This window comes from Ostrea edulis, chromosome 4 (assembly GCF_947568905.1).
Source record: "Ostrea edulis chromosome 4, xbOstEdul1.1, whole genome shotgun sequence".
In the NCBI taxonomy this organism is placed as follows: Eukaryota; Metazoa; Mollusca; class Bivalvia; order Ostreida; family Ostreidae; genus Ostrea; species Ostrea edulis.
Window position 1 is genome coordinate 71,754,722 of NC_079167.1, and position 22,892 is coordinate 71,777,613.

The 22,892-nt window shown below is 34.2% G+C and overlaps 1 protein-coding gene across 2 annotated transcripts in view; it reads left to right on the forward strand.

Moving 5' to 3' along the window:
• LOC125670565 (protein patched homolog 1-like) overlaps nt 1-1,124 on the forward strand; it is a 34,177-nt gene extending 33,053 nt beyond the window's left edge. For both annotated transcript variants that reach the window (XM_048905791.2, XM_048905792.2), the window contains exon 20: nt 1-1,124. This exon is cut by the window's left edge. The gene's annotated coding sequence lies outside the window, so the exon portion shown is untranslated.
• Nucleotides 1,125-22,892: the final 21,768 nt, after the last annotated feature.

Genomic DNA, 22,892 nt, shown 5'->3' on the forward strand with positions numbered 1-22,892 from the left:
AAGAACCATTGGGCCAAAGAAGTTTACATTTGCACGAAAGCTTCCTGACATAGTGCAGATTTGAGTTTGTAAAAATCATGGTCCCGGGGGTAAGATGGGGCCACAATGGGGTATCAAAGTTTTACATAAAAGTATATAGGGAAAATCAATAAAAAATCCTCTTCTGAAGAATCACTGGGCCAGAAAAGTTTACATGAAGGCTTCCTGTAAATATCATGCCCCCCCCCCCCCCCCCCCCCCCCCCCCCCCCCCCCCCCCCCCCCCAGGAATAGGTTTTGGAGCCACAATAGGGATCAAAGTTTTGCATGCAAATATATAGGGAAAATCTTTTAATTTTAATAATTGGGCCAAGTGACTCAGGTGAGCGATGTGGCCCATGGGCCTCTTGTTAATGTTTACAATGCTTAACTAAGGTATTTCTAATGGTCAGCAAAAATTTGAATGTCAGTTGTCGAGGTACATGGGAGATTCAGAGCTCACAATTCTTTGTTATGTAAACAAGGCTCATGTCACATTTTGTATACATAGGTTAAATATTGAATTGTGAGTGCTGCATCTCTCTTGTAACTCAACAACTGATATTTAAATTTTTTACTGACCATTAGAAATACCTTAGTTAAGCATTGTAAACTTTAAAAAAAAAAATATGGAAAATAAAATTTGAAAATGTTCAGTCCAAGTCATGCCCATGCCCCTTTAACAATGTGCTGTTTTTAAGGCATTGGTTTTTTTTTTCCTTCTTGAGTAATTTGTAATAGAGAATGTTTAGGTTGACTGAATTTCACTGTTTGCAGTATGTCTGACCTAATTTATAAATATGAATTTCCATTATATACTACATGCAATGGATAATGTATCATTTGCTCTGCTGTGATTTTAATTAGCTAATGAAGAAAATTTGTTAATGGTGATATCCCATGCTATGATTGATAAATCCAGTGTAGAATTTTTCTGCTGATTTTCTCTCCATGTGCTGTAAACACTGACTAATGTCAGTGTGGACTCTGTGTAATGTACTTATATAATTCTTAAATACTCCAATTGATATCCAGAAATCCAATTCAGTCCGGTGAATATTGGTGATCAAACTGTTTAGTTACTAATTAATAAATATTGTAAGTTTGGTTCGTTTTGTTTTTCTTGCTAAAAGAAAGAAAGAGTACTGCTCATATAGTTAAATATTTTTTTATACGTCCGTCTTTAGACGGGACGTATTATGGTACAGCAATGTCTGTACGTCCGTCCGTCCGTCTGTCTGTACGTCCGTTCGGGGTTTTCTCTTTATAATTTCATTTCCCTTTCACATATCATGCTGAAACTTGCTGTGTAGCTTCTTTGTGGGTCACTCTAGATCATACTGCAATTTTGATCCATTTCGACCTTTTTTCCAGGAGTTTTGCCCCTTTATTTGGAAATAATTATTATATGGAGGGTACATAATTTGTCCACCCTACTCCTCCCACAGTTTTCAAGTGAGGACCTTCTTATTTTGTGGAGTGTTTGTATGGGTATTGAAGATGTGCATGTGGGATGGATTTTGATTTTCTACAATTTTTGAGAAAATTACAGGTTGTTGAGAACTTGGTCTATTTGGAAATTAATATTCTATGGAGGGTACATAATTTGTTCGCCCTACTCCTCCCACAGTTTTCAAGTGAGGACCTTCTTATTTTGTGGAGTGTTTGTATGGGTATTGAAGATGTGCATGCGGGATGGATTTTGATTTTCTACAATTTTTGAAAAAATTCCAGGTTGTTGAACTTAGTCTATTTGGAAATTAATATTCTATGGAGGGTACATAATTTGTCCACCCAACTCCTCCCACAGTTTTCAAGTGAGGACCTTCTTATTTTGTGGAGTGTTTGTATGGGTATTGAAGATGTGCATGTGGGATGGATTTTGATTTTCTACAATTTTTGAGAAAATTACAGGTTGTTGAGAACTTGGTCTATTTGGAAATTAATATTCTATGGAGGGTACATAATTTATCCGCCCAAGTCCTCCCACAGTTTTCAAGTGAGGACCTTCTTATTTTGTGGAGTGTTTGTATGGGTATTGAAGATGTGCATGTGGGATGGAATTTGATTTTCTACATTTTTAGCTCTTCTGAGCCAAAGGCTCAAAGAGCTAATGCTATGGCCATTTGTGCGGTGTGCGTAAACTTTTTAGAAAAAGGGCTATAACTCAAGAACCCCTTGGCCAATTTTTTTCAAATTTGTTACAGGGTATCATTGGCCCAAGGGCTTTCATACATACTAAATAGAGGGATGTGACCCTTTAGCAAGGGGAGATAATCAGGAAAATACAAACAAAAGTAGTGGTTGCTAAAAAATCTTCTTCTCAAGAACCACTGGGCAGATTATCACCAAACTTACACATAAGGATGAGGATATGTTGTAGATTAAAAATTGTTCAAGGCATTACCCTGGGGCAAAGGGCGTGGTCTCAAGGTCACTTCAAAGTTGACTAAATTTAAAAAAATTTTAAATTCCTTAAATCTTAGATATTTTAGTCATTATAAGGACTAGGATCATCAAAGTTTGACAGTTGATGCATCTTAGGACCTTGTGTCAAGTTGTCTCAAAAGTAGGTCACGGTGACCTACTTTTTTAATTTTGCAGGTATTTATTTTAAAATTAATTTTGATGCATATCTTGGACACTTTGAAGCCTATGATCATCAAAACTTGTCAGTTGGTGGATCATGGGACCTTGAAATGCGTCAACTGAAAAATAGGTCACCGTGACCTACTTTCTGAATTTTATGGCTTATCATTTATAGATATATTTTAAGTTGTTATTTCAAATACCGAGAGGTTTAGAATCATCAAATCTTGTAAGTTGATGCATCTTGAGGCCTTGAAACATATTTATAAAAAAGTAGGTCACAGTGACCTACTTTTTGAATTTTGCAGATATTCAAATTTCACATTTTCAATTTTAGATGCATATTTTGGGCACTGTAAAACCTAGGATCATCAAACTTTGTCAGTTGATGCGTCTTCGGTTTGTGTTGACCAAAAAATAGGTCGCCGTGACCTACTTTTGGTATTTGACAGCTAAATTACTATATTTCAGACTCTATTTGACCTACAGTTATATTTATATATTTCAGTCACTAATTGACCTAAAATCATCAAACTTTGTCAGTTGATGCATCTTGAGTCTTCGGAGTGTATGTGACCTACTTTTGGCATTTGACAGTTATATTTAAATTGGACACCTTTATTTATATATTTCAGATACTATTTGACCTACAGTCATCAAACTTTGTCAGTTGATGCGTCTTGCATGTTCAAAGGGTGTTGACCAAAAAGTAGGTCACCTTGACCTACTTTTGGAATTTGACGGCTATATTTATATAATTCAGATACTATTTGACCTACAGTCATCAAACTTTGTCAGTTGTTGGGTCTTGCATGTTTGAAGGGTGTTGACGAAAAAGTAGGTCACCTTGACCTACTTTTGGAATTTGACGGCTATATTTATATATTTCAGATACTATTTGACCTACAGTCATCAAACTTTGTCAGTTGATGGGTCTTGCATGTTCGGAGTTCGCTGACCAAAAAGTAGGTCACCATGACCTACGATTGGAATTTGACAGCTATATTTCAATATTCAGATACTAATTGGCTTAAAATCATCAAACTTTGTCAGTTGATATTTCTTGGGTTCTCAAAATGTGTAAACCAAAAAGTAGGTCACATTGACCTACTTTTTTTGAATTCTTAGGATTTAACTAAAGATTTAGAATACTAAGAGGCTAAGAATAGAAATGGTGGGGTTGTACAATTTATCAGAAGAGCGATTCTAGGCCCTTGGGCCTCTTGTTTGAGAAAATTACAGGTTGTTGAACTTGGTCCATTTTGAGGAAATCTAGATTTTTAAGTTCAGACCCTTTGTTCATATGAAAGTTTGTCACAGCCTCATGATGGCTGATAATACCTGAAGCAAAGTTTTTACAAATTATAGCACAAGAAAAACCCTATGTAAGCATTTCACGGGCGTATTATATACCGTTTGCGGTACTCTTGTTTATGTTTGTTTTGCTGGAAATGCACAGTGATGTGAGGACAAATTGAATGACACACATTGCTGTACTAAAAAAAACCTGTCTAAAGATTGATGTTTAATAATGGAACAATCCTCTTCCTTGTGACCTTGAACTTTGTGACCTTTTCTTTTCATTTATAGAATGTTGAAGGAAAGAAAATTTTGTCATTAAAGACTTCCAGACAAATTTCATACCCCCTCTATAAACAATGATATAGCCTCGCCCCTTCTATAAACAATGATTTTTTGTTGTTGATCTTTTTAAAAAAAAAATGCTACTTTATAAATATATATAATTTGATTATAGATATCGGGGGAAATCATAATAGACAAAATGCCAGCATAGGAGTCATTGCCTTTGACGACACTTTATTGATTATAATATTAAACTGAAGTATAAACTTTTTCGCATTATATAGTTTACAAGATTTTTTTTATTGTACCCAGTAAATAAAATTCCTACAAAAATATATTTTTATCATGCACAAAGTTTGATTATTAAAAGATTTTACAAGAACCTATGACGTCACCACACACACACATATATATATATATATATATATATATATATATATATATATATATATATATCCATTTTTGTTGTTGGTTTTTTTGTCAGGCCTTCTTTATGACGTCGGGCCATTTCCAAACTATTTTAAAATGCAACGCCTGAGGATTATAAAATGAAAGCGCTTGCGTTAAAATTTTTAACTTGGTGTACTGTTTATTTTACTTCTTTTAAATAATATATATATATGGGGGGGGGGGGGGGGGTGTCATACAAAATTCATCATGTACATTGTACCGATAATACTGAGGTGTACATAGGATTCTATTCTCTTTAGAGAAATGAATGAACAGGCATAGTACGTGGATTGTAGGCTATGCCTGTCCACTTCACTAAAGAGAATACATAGGATTCAGAAAATACGCGTCTGGGCATTCTTAAATGACAGAATCTGTGTGGATGTCAGTTTTGCGTGACTTAACTTACTAAAATTAAAACGAGTCGGAGAAATCAGATCGAGCACACGGTCCCAGGGGACTCCTTCACCAATCCGATTACGTAACGTAATACTTTTAAAATATTATTGGAGTATGGCTGAACAGAATGCATCAACACTTCAGTGTCCTCCCTGGCAATTCATGAAAATCAACAATGTATAGTTTTGATAGAGATTTTCATATGATAAAACAGTAAGAGCGTGTCAAATCATCACCATGTGCAGATCCCTTATTAGAAAAAAGACTTTCATTATACAAATGAAAAATCAAGTTTAAACTTTATCAGGCATGCAGAATCGAGTGGGGTATTCTTTTTTTTTTTTTTTTTTTTTTTTTACAATGATCATTACATGCTCTTTGCATATGCAAATAAAGATATATTGGGTGACTACCCCCATCCCCCAAATATTTTTGATAGTAATGGTGAATGAGAAGGTTGTAAGCTTGAAATCAATGCTGCCCCCTTCTTATATTTAAAAAAAAATATAGATATTCACTTAAACGTTTGTTTTATATAAAGTTCCTGATATTTGCTAACTTGGGGCCATCCTTCTGTAGAAATTATAAAGCAAATCTGTATATTCGAATTTTTGATAGAGGTGTAATATTTTCTCCCCGTCACAATCCATTCTTACCTAATATCAAAAAGATTGAATTGTATAGTGGTAAGATATCAACTAACTTTACAGCGTATACTTAATTTTAAAAATCCCGAGTGCTGTAACATACCCATGCAGGCAAAACAAAAAACACCCGGAATGGATGATACGTGCCTTAGACTTTGATACTAGGCCAAATACAATTCTACGAAACTACATAATCTACATTGTTTTCTAAAAATGTGTACAGCCGCTGTAATATATGGCAACTTTAAATGAGAAAAAAAAAACCCGACTAATTTGACCAGAAAAATTTCTTCGGAATAAAAGATACACGAATTAATTTTTTAAGAAGAATTTATTGCATTGATAAAAATAAACTTTCAATGACGTGGTGGATTAGGTGTATTGCTCAGAGACAAATATTGAACAGCGATGAGTATATTGACAGTTGTATTTTTTAATAAGACTCTGTCATAAAAATTATAAAATCTACACCCTGGTGTTTGCCTCTGAATATAATGAAAGTTTACTTAAAGCTACCACAATGCATCAAGGTGTTAATTCTGACCGTATGCTGTTTACATGTTTTCATCATTACTCTATGTATATTTACATGGAATTGAATTTGGCCCAAAGAAAGTGGTTTTTCCGAACATCATAGGTTACATGTGTTTGCTGAAACAAGTCTAATTGAAGTTCATTCTTAATTATATCATCCAGGCAAGTTTCATAGCAAAACTGAGACTATTTACCAAGATTTAACCTGACTAGAAACTGAGACTTCTCACTGCAATTTAACCTGACTAGAAACTGAGACTTCTCACTGCAATTTAACCTGACTAGAAACTGAGACTTCTCACTGCAATTTAATCTGACTAGAAACTGAGACTTCTCACTGCAATTTAATCTGACTAGAAACTGAGACTTCTCACTGCAATTTAACCTGACTAGAAACTGAGACTTCTCACTGCAATTTAATCTGACTAGAAACTGAGACTTCTCACTGCAATTTAATCTGACTAGAAACTGAGACTTCTCACTGCAATTTAATCTGACTAGAAACTGAGACTTCTCACTGCAATTTAATCTGACTAGAAACTGAGACTTCTCACTGCAATTTAATCTGACTAGAAACTGAGACTTCTCACTGAAATTTAACCTGACTAGAAACTGAGACTTCTCACTGTAATTTAATCTGGTCACTGACCTGGGGAAGATGATATGTATTTAACCAGGTACAGTGTAAAGGCATTGTAAGTTTAATTTTGTATAGCAAATAACAGCATCCGGCATCTACCTGCAGGATAGACACATTCTACTACAAAGTTAGAATCATAGAACAAACATTCTACACAAAGTTAGAATCATAAAACATTCTACCACGAAGTTAGAATCCTAAAACATTCTACCACAAAGTTAGGATCATAGAACAAACATTCTACCACAAAGTTAGAATCCTAAAACAAACATTCTAAACAAAGTTAGAATTCTAAAACAAACATTCTACAACAAAGTTAGAACCCTAAAACAAACATTCTACAACAAAGTTAGAATCCTAAAACAAACATTCTACAACAAAGTTAGAACCCTAAAACAAACATTCTACAACAAAGTTAGAATAATAAAACAAACATTCTACAACAAAGTTAGAATCCTAAAACAAACATTCTACACAAAGTTAGAACCCTAAAACAAACATTCTACAACAAAGTTAGAATCCTAAGCATTTTACCACAAAGCTAGAATCCTAAAACATTTTACCACAAAGTTAGAATCCTAAAACAAACATTCTACACAAAGTTAGAACCCTAGAACAAACATTCCACAACAAAGTTAGAATCCTAAAACAAACATTCTACACAAAGTTAGAACCCTAAAACAAACATTCTACAACAAAGTTAAAATCCTAAAACAAACATTCTACAACAAAGTTAGAATAATAAAACAAACATTCTACAACAAAGTTAGAATCCTAAAACAAACATTCTACGCAAAGTTAGAATCCTAAGCATTTTACCACAAAGTTAGAATCCTAAAACATTTTACCACAAAGTTAGAATCCTAAAACAAACATTCTACACAAAGTTAGAACCCTAAAACAAACATTCTACAACAAAGTTAGAACCCTAAAACAAACATTCTACAACAAAGTTAGAACCCTAAAACAAACATTCTACACAAAGTTAGAACCCTAAAACAAACATTCTACACAAAGTTAGAACCCTAAAACAAACATTCTACTACAAAGTTAGGATCATAGAACATTCCACCTCAAAGTTAAAATCACATAAAATGATGGCCTGGGAGACATAGCATGTTCTACCTCTGTTAACTCTCCAAAAATATATAAAGAATTTTGGCCACATGATAAATATCATAGTCCTATCATTGGTGGAATCCTTTTTTATCTTTTATATTATTTTCTTTCGAAGTTCAATTTGGGTCCATGGGGTCGGATTAGCTACCAAAAAGGGTCGAATCTGCAGTTTGTAGATGTGATATAGGTGCAACTCTGGAATAACTTACAAAGATTATAGTTTTCATGAAATTTGTTCCGTATGCTGCCTTTGACCAGAATTATCTGAACGAGTTAGCGTACCTTGCTAAAATTTCGGCGATCACTTCCTAGTTCCTATATCCTACCACCATTCTAGTGACTATATCCTGCCACATTTCTTATTCCCTATATCCTACAACAATCCTAGTGACTATATCCTATCACAATCCTAGTGACTATATCGTACAACAATCCTAGTGACTACATCCTACAACAATCCTAGTGACTATATCCTGCCACAATCCTAGTGACTATATCCTACAACAATCCTAGTGACTATATCCTACAACAATTCTAGTGACTATATCCTACAACAATCCTAGTGACTATATCCTGCCACAATCCTAGTGACTACACCCTACAACAATTCTAGAGACTATATCCTACAACAATCCTAGTGACTATATCCTACAACAATTCTAGTGACTATATCCTACAACAATCCTAGTGACTATATCCTGCCACAATCCTAGTGACTACACCCTACAACAATCCTAGTGACTATATCCTACAACAATCCTAGTGACTATATCCTACAACAATCCTAGTGACTATATCCTACAACAATTCTAGTGACTATATCCTACAACAATCCTAGTGACTATATCCTGCCACAATCCTAGTGACTACACCCTACAACAATTCTAGAGACTATATCCTACAACAATCCTAGTGACTATCCTACAACAATCCTAGTGACTATATCCTACAACAATCCTAGTGACTATATCCTACAACAATCCTAGTGACTATATCCTACAACAATTCTAATTACTACATCCTACAACAATCCTAGTGACTATCCTACAACAATCCTAGTGACTACATCCTACAACAATCCTAGTGACTATATCCTACAACAATTCTAGTGACTATATCCTACAACAATCCTAGTGACTATATCCTGCCACAATCCTAGTGACTACACCCTACAACAATTCTAGAGACTATATCCTACAACAATCCTAGTGACTATCCTACAACAATCCTAGTGACTACATCCTACAACAATCCTAGTGACTATATCCTACAACAATCCTAGTGACTATATCCTACAACAATCCTAGTGACTATATCCTACAACAATCCTAGTGACTTTATCCTACAACAATCCTAGTGACTATATCCTACAACAATCCTAGTGACTATATCCTACAACAATCCTAGTGACTTTATCCTACAACAATTCTAGTGACTTTATCCTACAACAATTCTAGTGACTATATCCTACAACAATCCTAGTGACTATATCCTGCCACAATCCTAGTGACTATATCCTACATCAATCCTAGTGACTACATCCTACAACAATCCTAGTGACTTTATCCTACAACAATCCTAGTGACTATATCCTACAACAATCCTAGTGACTTTATCCTACAACAATTCTAGTGACTATATCCTACAACAATCCTAGTGACTATATCCTGCCACAATCCTAGTGACTACACCCTACAACAATCCTAGTGACTATATCCTACAACAATCCTAGTGACTACACCCTACAACAATTCTAGTGACTATATCCTACAACAATCCTAGTGACTATATCCTACAACAATCCTAGTGACTACATCCTACAACAATCCTAGTGACTATCCTACAACAATCCTAGTGACTATATCCTACAACAATTCTAGTGACTATATCCTACAACAATCCTAGTGACTATATCCTACAACAATCCTAGTGACTATATCCTACAACAATCCTAGTGACTATATCCTACAACAATCCTAGTGACTATATCCTACAACAATCCTAGTGACTATATCCTACAACAATCCTAGTGACTTTATCCTACAACAATCCTAGTGACTATATCCTACAACAATCCTAGTGACTATATCCTACAACAATCCTAGTGACTTTATCCTACAACAATTCTAGTGACTTTATCCTACAACAATTCTAGTGACTATATCCTACAACAATCCTAGTGACTATATCCTGCCACAATCCTAGTGACTATATCCTACAACAATCCTAGTGACTATATCCTACAACAATCCTAGTGACTTTATCCTACAACAATCCTAGTGACTATATCCTACAACAATCCTAGTGACTTTATCCTACAACAATTCTAGTGACTATATCCTACAACAATCCTAGTGACTACACCCTACAACAATTCTAGTGACTATATCCTACAACAATCCTAGTGACTATATCCTACAACAATCCTAGTGACTACACCCTACAACAATTCTAGTGACTATATCCTACAACAATCCTAGTGACTATATCCTACAACAATCCTAGTGACTACATCCTACAACAATCCTAGTGACTATCCTACAACAATCCTAGTGACTATATCCTACAACAATTCTAGTGACTATATCCTACAACAATCCTAGTGACTATATCCTACAACAATCCTAGTGACTATATCCTACAACAATCCTAGTGACTATATCCTACCGCGATTCCTAGTGACTATATCCTACCGCGATTCCTAGTGACTAGAGCTAAGTTGCACCTATATCACATCTACCAACTGCAGATTTGGCTATCGACGTTTTAGAGATCATATAATTAAAAGGAAAAGTGTCTTCTTGTAAACAAACTATTCACAAGGTATATACCATCACGCCGCCATCTTGATATAGTGTGACTATTTCAACGGCTGTGATCATGTGTTCAGACATTAGTTAACCAAATCATATTTCCGGTCATAACATGCTGACGTTTCATTTGAACTCTTTTTACTGATGATAATCATCAAATCATCAAATTTATCTCTATGTGTACATGTATGTGCCTTTTCTTCTCTCTATCCTTTGTCTCATGTATGTGCCTTTTCTTCTCTCTATCCTTTGTTTTTATCTTTATTTGCATGCTTTCAACAACTTTGAGGATTCTGAATTTCTGTTGGGTATCATTTTTTCATAACTCGATGTCTATTTCATTATATAATTTCAATGGTTAAAATCATTTCTGTAAACTGTCAAGGTCTGGTGATAATGCAAAGCGCAAAGACGTCTTTAATTATTTAAGAGCCTTAAATCATAATATCTACTGTTTACAAGATACACATTTCTCATGTGATACTGAAAATGAAGTTAGGGATTTGTGGGGTTACCAATGCTTTTTTAGTTCATATTCTACAAATTCAAGAGGAGTTGCAATTCTAGTTAATAATAATTTTGATTTTAAAACTCTTACTGAAAAGGGTGATGTGGATGGAAACTATTTACTACTTAAAGCATGTATTGAAGGTCATGAAGTGTTGATATGTAATGTTTATAGTCCAAATAACGACAAGTCGCCTTTTTTTTTTTTTTTTTTTGGATAATGTACAAAAATGCATTGATGATATGCAGTGTTCTAATATTATTTGGTGTGGTGATTTTAATCTTGTCTTAAACCCAGATTTAGATTATTACAATTATAAAAGTACTAATAACCCAAAGGCAAGGGACAAGGTCTTGGAGTTAATGGAAAGTAATGGTTATATCGATCCCTTTAAGCAGCTACACGAAAATACTCGTAGATACTGGTGGAGGAAAAAAAAACCATTGAAACAAAGTCGATTTCTTCTAAATATCTGAGAAACCTTTGTCTGGTTTAGTAAAATGTAATACAGAATCTAGTTATAGATCAGACCATTCTATGATTTCCTTGTCCATTGCTTTTTATAACTTCAAGAAAGGTAGAGAATTATGGAAGTTCAACAATTCTTCATTATATGATGAAAATTATTTAGAGATTGTATTAGAGGTGTTATTTTAGAAGTTAAGAAGCAAAATGCAGCTCCTGTATATAATTTTGGTAACATACACAATATCCCTGAGGCAAACATTTCATTCACTATTAATGATCAACTGTTTTTAGAAACCTTATTATTAGAAATAAGGGTAAAACAATTTCTTATGCTTCATATATTAAAAAAAAGAAAGAAAGGAGGAAAAAGAATTAATTGAAAATATCAAAACATTGGAAGAAAATGTTTGTGACAGTAATATTGATGAACTGTCTAGTAAAAAACAAGATCTAGAAAACATAAGAAAACACAAGTTACAAAGTAATTATGTAAGAAGTAGAGCCAAATGGGTTGAAGAAGGCGAAAAACCATCAACATATTTTTGTGCTTTGGAATCCAGAAATTTTACGATCAAAATAATCCCTAGATTGGAGAATAGTGAAGGGAGGGTAATATATGAACAATCTGAAATCTTAAGGGAAACAAAAACTTTTTATGAACAATTATACAAGAAAACTGAAGTAAATAATAGTTTTGATTTTAATAATGAGCCAAGCTTTAAAAATATTTCGAAACTTTCTAATAAAGAATCAGAATCAATAGAAGGGGAAATTACTACTGAAGAAGCCTCCAATACTCTTTACAAAATGAAATCTAATAAATCCCCAGGATCTGATGGTTTTTCTGCCGAATTCTTCAAAATATTTTGGAAATATATTGGTATTTTTGTTGTAAGGTCTATCAATTATGGATATAGAAGTAGTATTTTGTCAGTTACACAAAGACATGGTATCATTACATTACTACCGAAAGGTGACAAGCCAAGACAATATCTAAAGAACTGGAGGCCTGTCACTCTGTTGAATACTGTTTATAAAATTGCATCAGGTTCAGTGGCTAGTAGAGTAAAACGGTATCTAGATAAAATAATCAATCCTGATTAAACAGGTTTTATTCCCAACAGGTATATTGGAGAAAATACAAGGCTTATCTATGATATTATGCATTACACTGAGGAAGAAAATATACCTGGTTTATTATTACTTATCGATTTTGAAAAAGCTTTTGATACAGTGTCTTGGGAATTTATTCAAAAATCACTAACTTTCTTTAACTTTGGCAACTCTATTCGGAATTGGGTATCATTATTATGTACAGATATTACATCTGCAGTAAATCAAGGTGGTAATCTCTCTGAAAAAAATCAATACTCAGAGAGGGTGTAGACAAGGTGACCCTTTGTCACCATATATTTTTTTAATTTGTGCAGAAATATTAGCTATTCAGATTAGATTAAACAAAAGTATTAAATGTATTACTGTAAACAATATAGAAAAGAAGATTTCCTAGTTGGCTGATGACACTTCACTTATTCTTGATGGCAGTAAAGAATCTCTCTTAGAAACATTGGAAACACTGCAACAATTTTCAGAAATATCTGGACTTAATTTTGACAAAACCCATATAGTATGGATTGGATCCAAAAGATTTAGTAATGAAATTTTACTGCCTAACTACAAGCTTAAGTGGGGTACTACAAGATTTGAACTACTATAGGAATACATTTTGATGTGGAACTAAAAAAAATTATGCAGCTGAACTATGAACCAAAATGTGTACAGATTAAATCTTTACTTAAACATTGGGAGAAAAGATTTTTGACTCCAATTGGAAAAATCACAGTTATTAAGACATTGGCTTTGCCCTTATTAAACCATATCTTGATGTCAATCCCAGATCCCTCTGAGTTATATTGTAAAAATTTAGAAATTTTTTTTTCTTTCATACGGAATAATTCAACTCACAGAGTAAAAAAAGAAGTAATAGTTAAAAATATGAAGATGGAGGATTGAAAATGGTAAATCTAATGTCTTTTAAAGCTTCTATGAAACTATTTTGGGTAAGACATCTCATTTTTTCCAGCAGAGGTATGGGACTGTTTATTCCCAATTTTCAGTTGAACAAATTCATTAACTGTGGGGTTGAATACATTACCACTTTTTTTAAAAACACTGAAAAATAAATTTTGGATTGATGTATTTAAGTCCTACATTGCATTACTTAATCTTATTGATGAGTCCACTGTTGCTGCTGATTCACCTCTATTTTATAACCCACAGATTCATATTGGTGGATAACCTTTTTTTAATAAACAAATGTTCGACAACAACATCAGATTGATTAATGATATTATTAATGAAGATGGTTCACTTTTTAGTTTTAAACATTTTTGTGATATTTCTACAAACATTAGGATAATTTTTTTTAAGAATACAACAGCATTATCCATGCAGTAAGAGCATGGATAAAAAAAAATTCAGACCCTGGAAAAAACATCATGAATCTCACAAGTCCATTAATTATGACAAATACTTACACAATTTTGAAATGTTATAAATCAAATTTTTTCTATGAAATTCTTAATAGAAATAACTCGGTCTCAGCTGGCAAAAAGAAATGGAGTGAGCTTTTAGATGCAGACGACAGGGAATGGAAAATAATCCACAAAATACCCTTCAGAGTGACAAAAGACTGTAAGCTCCACTGGTTTCAGTACAGAATTATAAACAAAATTTTAGCAACAAATTCATTATTGTTCAATATAAAAAGAATAGATTCTAAATATTAGCAAATTTTGTCACTCTGAGGAGGAAACAATAGAACATATTTTATGGTAATGTGATTGTTTACAACTATTTCTTGTAGAATTCAAACAATTTTTAGAAGATAAGACTGAGCGACAGATTACAATTACAAAGAAATTCTTTATTTTAGCTTGTATTGAAAATAATAGTGATATACAAAACACTATCATTTTATTTCTGAAGTTTTATATCTATACTTTAAACTTGCCCGCTGCAATATCACAAATGAAATTATTTTATGAAACACACAAATATATAGCATATAAGAATGGTGAAAAGAAAAATTGAATGGATACACGTATCAATTTAATCATTGTGCAATAATTGATGTGATGCGCGCATCAATTGAATTTTTGTGGGCAGTAATTGAATTGAAATGTTGCGCGCAATATTTGAATCAATGTTGCGCGCATCAAATGGATTATTGTTTTCATCAGTTGAATTGATGCACTCATTAATGTGGTGGAATTGTTGCTCGCAAAATTTAATTTGGAGTTTGGTAAGAATGATTTGATGATCTTTTTAATTCAATTGAAGTTATCTATAATTATTTTCAACGATTTTGTACAAGGAATTAATGCGCGCATGCATTCTTTAAAGTGAGCAACAATTCAATTGTAAATATGTTGAATTGAAGATATCTTTATCAAATAATTGCTCTCTAAAAGAATTATTGCATGTATCAAATAAATTAATGATATCATAATTCAATTAAAGAATGCAATAATTGGAATGATTGCGCACATTGATTGAATCATCGCGCACATCAATTCAATTGTTGATATCAATACATTTGAAGAGAGCAACAATTCAATTACAGCGCACATCATTTCAGCAGGATAATTAATGTGCGCAATTATCTAAAGATATCATTAATTATTTGAAGAGATGTTGTGTGCATCAAAGGAATTTATGATATCTTTAAACCATTTTAAATAGATATCTTCATTTATTTGAGTTAAATGGCCATTAGCTGTGAAAGTGATGGCAACCATTTTTTCTCAAAATCTCTCAATGACATATAGGAATATATATTAATGACTAATAAGCACATTTACTTTGTACAAAAACAGGAGAAACCTAATAAAAGTATGTTAGATAACCGCTTTCAGTGTAAAGAAATATATAAGGAAAAATTATTGTCTTGCAAGGCAATGCTTATTTAATCACCTAAATTACATATATTCATGTGCCTGCTTTGAAGTTAAAGTGTTTGAAATAGTTAGACACTGGTGTTAGTGTTAAAATACTAGTATTTAAAATAGAGCAATTTTCATGGAATTTTAATTTTTGGTGACAAAATGACAGGTAATGTCCTTGTAAAAACTTTATGTTCAGTTGGCGCTCCATAAATCGTTGGTATGATATAAAGATTTCTCACTTATTTACAATGTAACATCCGACTTACGTTTGTATAATTCTATAGTAAAAACAGTATTTCACCAAGAGTATGTTAAACTAGTTCAAATAATCTATGTACTTCCACAAGTTATCATAACAACGATACTATAAGCAGGTTTATGTGTACTCCTACAAGTAAGAGCCTCGGATAGCGTCCTTACGCTCCTTATATACATCGGATTAATATGATTGATTGATTGTATATTGTTTAACGTCACTCTCGAGAATATTTCACTCCTATGGAAACGTCACCATTGCCGGTGAAGGGCTGCAAAATTTAGTCCTATGCTCGGCGCTTACGGCCTTTGAGTTAGGAGGGATCTTTATCGTGCCACACCTGCTGTGACATGGGACCTCGGTTTTTGCTGTCTCATCCGAAGGACCGCCCCATTTTGTCGCCTCTTACGACAAGCAAGGGGTTAGTTACTGAGGACCTATTCTAACTCGGATCCCCACGGAATCGGATTAATATGTAATAAAAGTATATAAAATGAAATAGATAAGACGAAAATAAAATATGATGAGAATTTAAACAAAAACTACTTGGGATATACCTAACACAGATTAAAAGTATCGTCGCTGATCCTCTGGCTGCCAGGAGTAGTTTCTGTACAGAGCCAAGACAAGTAAAGTTCGCCATCCTTAAGACATGCTAATTAACTTGTGAGACTAAGGTTCTCAAAGTAAACATGGACATTCCGATGCGAATCGGACTATCCAATATCTGCTTTAATAAACATGTTCGGTCTTTGGCCATTATTCCCTATGGGGTGCCCCATGGCGTTTAAATGTCTATTCTGCTACCATTCTTTGAGCTGGATTCTAAATCAGGACCCTCATGTTTAGATCTGTCCATCAGGACCCTCATGTTTAGATCTGACCGTCAGGACCCCCATTTTAGAGCTGTCTCCCAGATGTATTACCTATTCCTCTGACTTAGGAATATCCTCTAACAGGCAAGTCTCTCTCCAAATACTATCTAGAACGGAAAAGTAATCATGTTAAAATTATGATCGGAAAATGCTGACCGAATTCTGTCAAATTCTGTCCTACTGTATAACCTCGGTGATCTTGATGAAATAATCGGAAATATTCTAAACCAGAGCTTTATAAACATTGACTTGTATACATAATTCCCTGTTGATAGCACTGTGTTTTTAATTTTACAGAATAGAATGGTCCAATACCACTTAGCGTTAGGAAACTAATTTTCTTCGTGACAAGTATCAAATGTCTCGATACGTAGCGTCATGTTATGTGTATGTACTGTTTCAAGTTTATCAATATCTGTCTTGAGAATTCATGAATCAAGATATACACACTCAAGAATGATCGGAATATATCTGGCTTCTATGATGGCCCTCGCCATTGACATCCTGTGTCTTTGTACCCCCTCCCCCTCCCTTTATGGAGCTTGTAAGAATACATGAAACTCTACATTACATATAAAGGCAGCATACTGAATGCTTTGAAATCGTGCACACTGCTGGTGTCGAAAAGTATTACATAGCATTGTGAACTTTAGAATAATTCATTGCAAAATATGAGCTGTTCAAAATGATTTGCAAATGACATACTTTTGAATAGCTAGTTGTTTTTAATTAACTGTCACATACTTTTGAATAGCTAGTTGTTTTTAATTAACTGTCACAGTTAATTAAAAACAACTAGCTATTCAAAAGTATGTCATTTGCAAATCATTTTCACAGTTAATTAAAAACAACTAGCTATTCAAAAGTATGTCATTTGCAAATCATTTTGAACAGCTCATATTTTGCAAAGAATTATTCTGAAGTTTTAGAAGTTCATTATGAATGTGTCTTTTTAAAATGCTGTGTTAATATATTCCTGTTGGTTTAAACTGAAGTGTTTAATGGAGATCATGGAGGATGTATACACAAATACGAGAATAACGGGAAATGCGATTTCGAACGCACTCGCTACCAACAGGAATTCCTGTCGGTACAGAACGCCGAGTTCGCAACCCGAGAACGGTTCGAGGTGCAAGAACTCACACTACCTCTGTAGGTAGTGAGTGCGTTCGAAATCGCATTTCCCGTTGTTCTCATCGTATTAGTCCTAAGGAACATTTTTTGGTAAAACTCATTAAAATCAAAGAATAGGCCTTTTTTGGTGGTTCGTGCTCAAGTCCTTTGTAATCCTTGAGTGCGTTCGAGATCGCCGTTCTTCGAACGAGTACAAATTCCTGTCGATCCCGAACGCCGAGTGCGCAACGCGAGAACGGGTTCGAGGTGCAAGAACTCACACCACCTCTGAAAGTAGTGTGGACGAAGAACAAAGAACACGTTCTCGTCGTTCACGACTTTAAGAACGGAGCACGAGAAGAACGGGGACGGCGATCTCGAACGCACTCGAAAATTCAGATCTCAGAAAAAATTAAAAAGTTTCTTGCTGCGCTTGTCACAACGGTCTAATCCTTGGCGTATCACTTACATATACATGTATCTACTTTATATTTTAAAAATCCTCTTTTAACGTTTTTATATCGATGTTCTGATGTCATTTTGATGTTTCCGAATTTGACACCAAGAACGTGTGCGATGTCTTTGAAGTTTTGTTTTCAGCCTTTTGTTTATGTTTTTTAATCTTATCATGAAAAGAGGTATTTGATGGGCACAAATGTTTAGAATAATTTTCACTGTCTGAGTATTGTCGGTTTAACCTGTAAAGTAGGCCTATATAGTTGCGATAGTCAAATCAGTAAAGTATATTATTGATATCGGTTAAACCGGTAAAGTTTATGATTTGTATCAGTTAAACCGGTAAAATCTATGATTTGTATCGGTTAGACCGATAAAGATTATGATTTGTAATGTTTAAACCGGTAAAATTTATGATTTGTACTGTTAAAACCGGTGAAATTTATGGTATGTATCGGTTAAACCGGTAAAATTTATGATTGGTATGTTTAGTTTATGATTGATGTAGTTCTTTCGCGATTTTTTGGCTTTCATATCTCATCTTGTTCAGATCGAAATGTTTACCAGAAACATAACTGTTGTTAGTTAAAATTGACCACGATCTGCCAATGACTTTATAATTATTGATTGTAGACTGACCACGGTGGGTCCAATGGTTTTATTTACCCGGTTGATCGATTACAGATAATAGCCTTAAAATGTCCATCAGTATTTAAAATCCTTTTAACAATTATGGCCTAATCTGATGAGATAATGAAATAGATTAGTCCTGAACAGTGATTAAGGAGGTACTCTACATCGTCATATTGGCTGGCTTCCTTTCAAAACATGGATGAAAATATAAATATCAGCAATATTTGTCTACTCTTTTAAAAAAGATATTCGCCTAGCAGAGTAGCTCAGTAGGTTAGCACGTCGACTGAAATAAAAGAGAAGAAAAAAAAAGCAAAAAAGCACGTCGACTGCTGAACTGTAGATTGTGGGTTCAAGTACAGCAGGAGTTTTAAATTTTTTTTTCCAGATTGCTTTCTATATACTAAAACTGCATTTTTTGACTAAATAAAGTGAATTTGAAAGTTTTCAATGTCAAAATATTGTTGACCATATCCTCCACTTTCCATCCATATCAAATATCTCTGGTGTAGCAAACCTCCTTAATTAATGCTGTATCATGGCTGGGAAAATCCTCATGAAGTAGTTCTATTTTCCAAGAAGATTAGTACACCCGTTTTCATATGACTGCACGTATACTTGTTTAAAATTCCTCTGTACTAGATAATCTAGATGTTTCAAAATTAAGAACCTTGAAAGATAGAATTCGAAACAATTCGGTAATCGACTTATTGGTGCAAAAACTCTGGTTTACTTATCCTTAGTGGACGGTTCAGGGCTGACAGAGACATTGGAAAAACTATTTGTAAAGACACAAGCGTAGTGGACTAACTGCATTAGAAATTCGGAATATTTGAGTATTGTCAAACGATTTAAAGTTGAAGATTTTTCATTCATAAACCAATTCATACTTCTATTAATTTATCATGTGATGCAATAGTAGGAAACTGTGTAAAGAATGCGAGTCTGGAAGAAATTGGGATAACAATAAACAGAATGAATTTAATATAAATGTAGATGATCATGCTAGTTTATGTACGCTCGTAAATAACACTGATATATCTTTTAAATCAGCCTATCTCAAATATTATGTTGATTCTTATTGAAACTGAATGTCTTTATTGTCTCTTTTCAAGTAGTTCTTATTTGTATGTAAAGAACTTTTAGTAAACTTTAAATCGCAAAACTTTTCTCAAATCAACATCAAAACGTATGACTTTTCAACACTTTACACGATCATTCCTCACGATAAATTAAAGACTAGACTTTTTTTTTCATCATGGACAGTTGCTTTTGCAACAAAAATGGAAAAAGCAAATATTCACATCTAGTGATCAGTCAGTAAATGATTACAATGTTAAACGTCACTCTGATTCCAAGGCACAAATACTCTGAAATTGAAATAAAAAATATGCCAGAGTTCCTCATCGACAATATCTTCGTGGTCTTTGGTGATCAGGTCTTCCAACATTCTGTTGGAATTCCAATGGGCACGACTTGTGCTCCTTTGTTAGTAGACCTGTTTTTATATTCCTATGAAGCAGAATTTATTCAAGAACTTCTATGTGAAAAGACTTTTGAGACATTTGCATTGCCTGTTACAGTCACAGGTCGGCCAGATTTTGCTGCATCTTTGACGGACTCTGCATTACCGAATGACCGAGTTTTGTGCGAACTTTTATATAAGTTCTAATTTCTTCAATATTCTCAACCCATTTCCCAACCATTTTTACAACAGTGGCCAACGACTGACTCTATTGAAATGACTATAAGTTTAAAACTATGTGGAGCTGAAGGCTCGTGTTTATACCGTTGGAAAGGTATTGAATAGAGCTATTCAAGAGTATCATCATCCACGAAATCGTGCAAAGCGTTATCGCGCTGTGGTACAATACACATTACACCTCGAACAGCCCTCGTATTTAGAAGTTGTAGACAGTTTCAAATACCTTGGTGTAACATTTACAATTCCGGTAGTTTTAAAATGGATATAAAAGACAGATTTGAACACAACTTATATCTATTGATTGCCAATTAGACCTATTCGAATATAACCATATATATACGGATGCGAGATATGGGGTTCCACAAAAGACATTTTGAAATTCTGTAAATATGATACTGAGTTTGAGTACTAAGACAACAAATGGAATGATATATGGGGATCTTGGGAGATACCTTCTTTAAGTAGTGATTAAGATTAACTTCATTTTTCAAGTAACACGGATGAATTATCCGTTAAAATGTATCATTTAGTTAATATAATATGATTTTCAATGGTTAGAATGTATGAAAAATATATTAAATGAGTATGGACTCTCATATTTGTGGACATCAATGTTATCGTCTGCTCTGACATCAATGGCGCAGCGTGGTTATTAACTTACGAGGAAACCGGAGCACCCGGAAGAAACCGGAGCACCAAGAGAAAACCGGAGCACCCGGAAGAAACCGGAGTACTCGGAGGAAACTGGAGCACCAAGAGAAAACCGGAGCACCCGAAAGAAACCGGAGTACTCGGAGGAAACCGAAGCACCATAAGAAAACCGCAGTATCCGGAGGAAACCACTTAACTGCGGGTTATGAGGATCGAACTCGAGTAACAGCGGTGAGAAGCGAGTGCGTTAACCACTGCGCTACAAAGGCACCTCTTGTCAAAAATAAGTTGAATAAGGCCTAAAAATGAATACCACGCTAAAATAAGCATCCTGCTAATAAAAGTATGCACAAGAACCGGAGGATGCAAATCGAAAGCACCGAAAGCTTTCTAAATTAAATATCATTCATCATTATATTGTTTAGATGGACGCAGTAACATAGAAACTATTACATAGATAATACTTCAAAAAGTTTCGTGTGATGGCTGATATTATACATAATCGCTCGGTAAAGATTGGCGAGTGCATGTTGTTTTATAAGTCTCAATGGAGACATTAGAGCGGGCTGATACACAGCTCGGAGAACTGTGTTTACGGGACAGTCGTGTGGGATTTGGTTGATTGTTGCCGATAGTGAGGAAACTGTATGATTAGACTTTAGTGACTTGACTACTAAAGGGAATATGCTGAATTAATAAGATTGTGTAATCCTCTTCGATTTCTCTCAGATATTATAGCAAAGCACTAGAATATAATTTATCAAAATGGTCACTGCTTTTGGAATCTGATATAATATTAACAATCCGCCACTGTATAGCTTCAAATAAGATATCCAATGACCATTACAGTCCGAGATGACCAGCGTCACTCTCCGTGGGGAAAGAGTTTATTTAGTCAACTTATCGATGTGTGTTAACTTCGTATGTAGGACGCTTGCTTCGTAATCAGACAGCCCAGGCCTAGGTTGGTCTGGATCATCCCAATGCTTGTGTAAAGTGTGGAGAGTCGGTGTAAACACAAACGTCGGGATGATTCAGGCTAGACCTATGTTCGATTCTAGATGACAGCGCCGCGTCAAACCTAGGGCACGTTTGATCGAACAACTCAAGTCACCCGAGTTATTAGAGTCGTAAATAAAACGTGTATTCCAAAACACTAGTGTTGAACACGGGTTGGAAACGTTTTTAAACTAGATGTTTCGTGTTTGATAATTGATATAAATATTTGTAAGCATTGCTAGAGGTATGTTTTGATTTCAATATATTGTAGATAAAGTAAATTTTTGGGGGTGAATTATATACGGTCTACCTTTGGTTTATTTTTGATGATTTTTACACTATTCATGTAATAGGAATTAAATACTGCTCGGTATCAACATGAACTACCACATTTAAATAAATTGTCATTGAAACGATTTTCATATCAAATGCCATTTTTCAAAACAACACTAGAGCAACAGTTGTTGTTTTATTCACATTCAAGGAGTC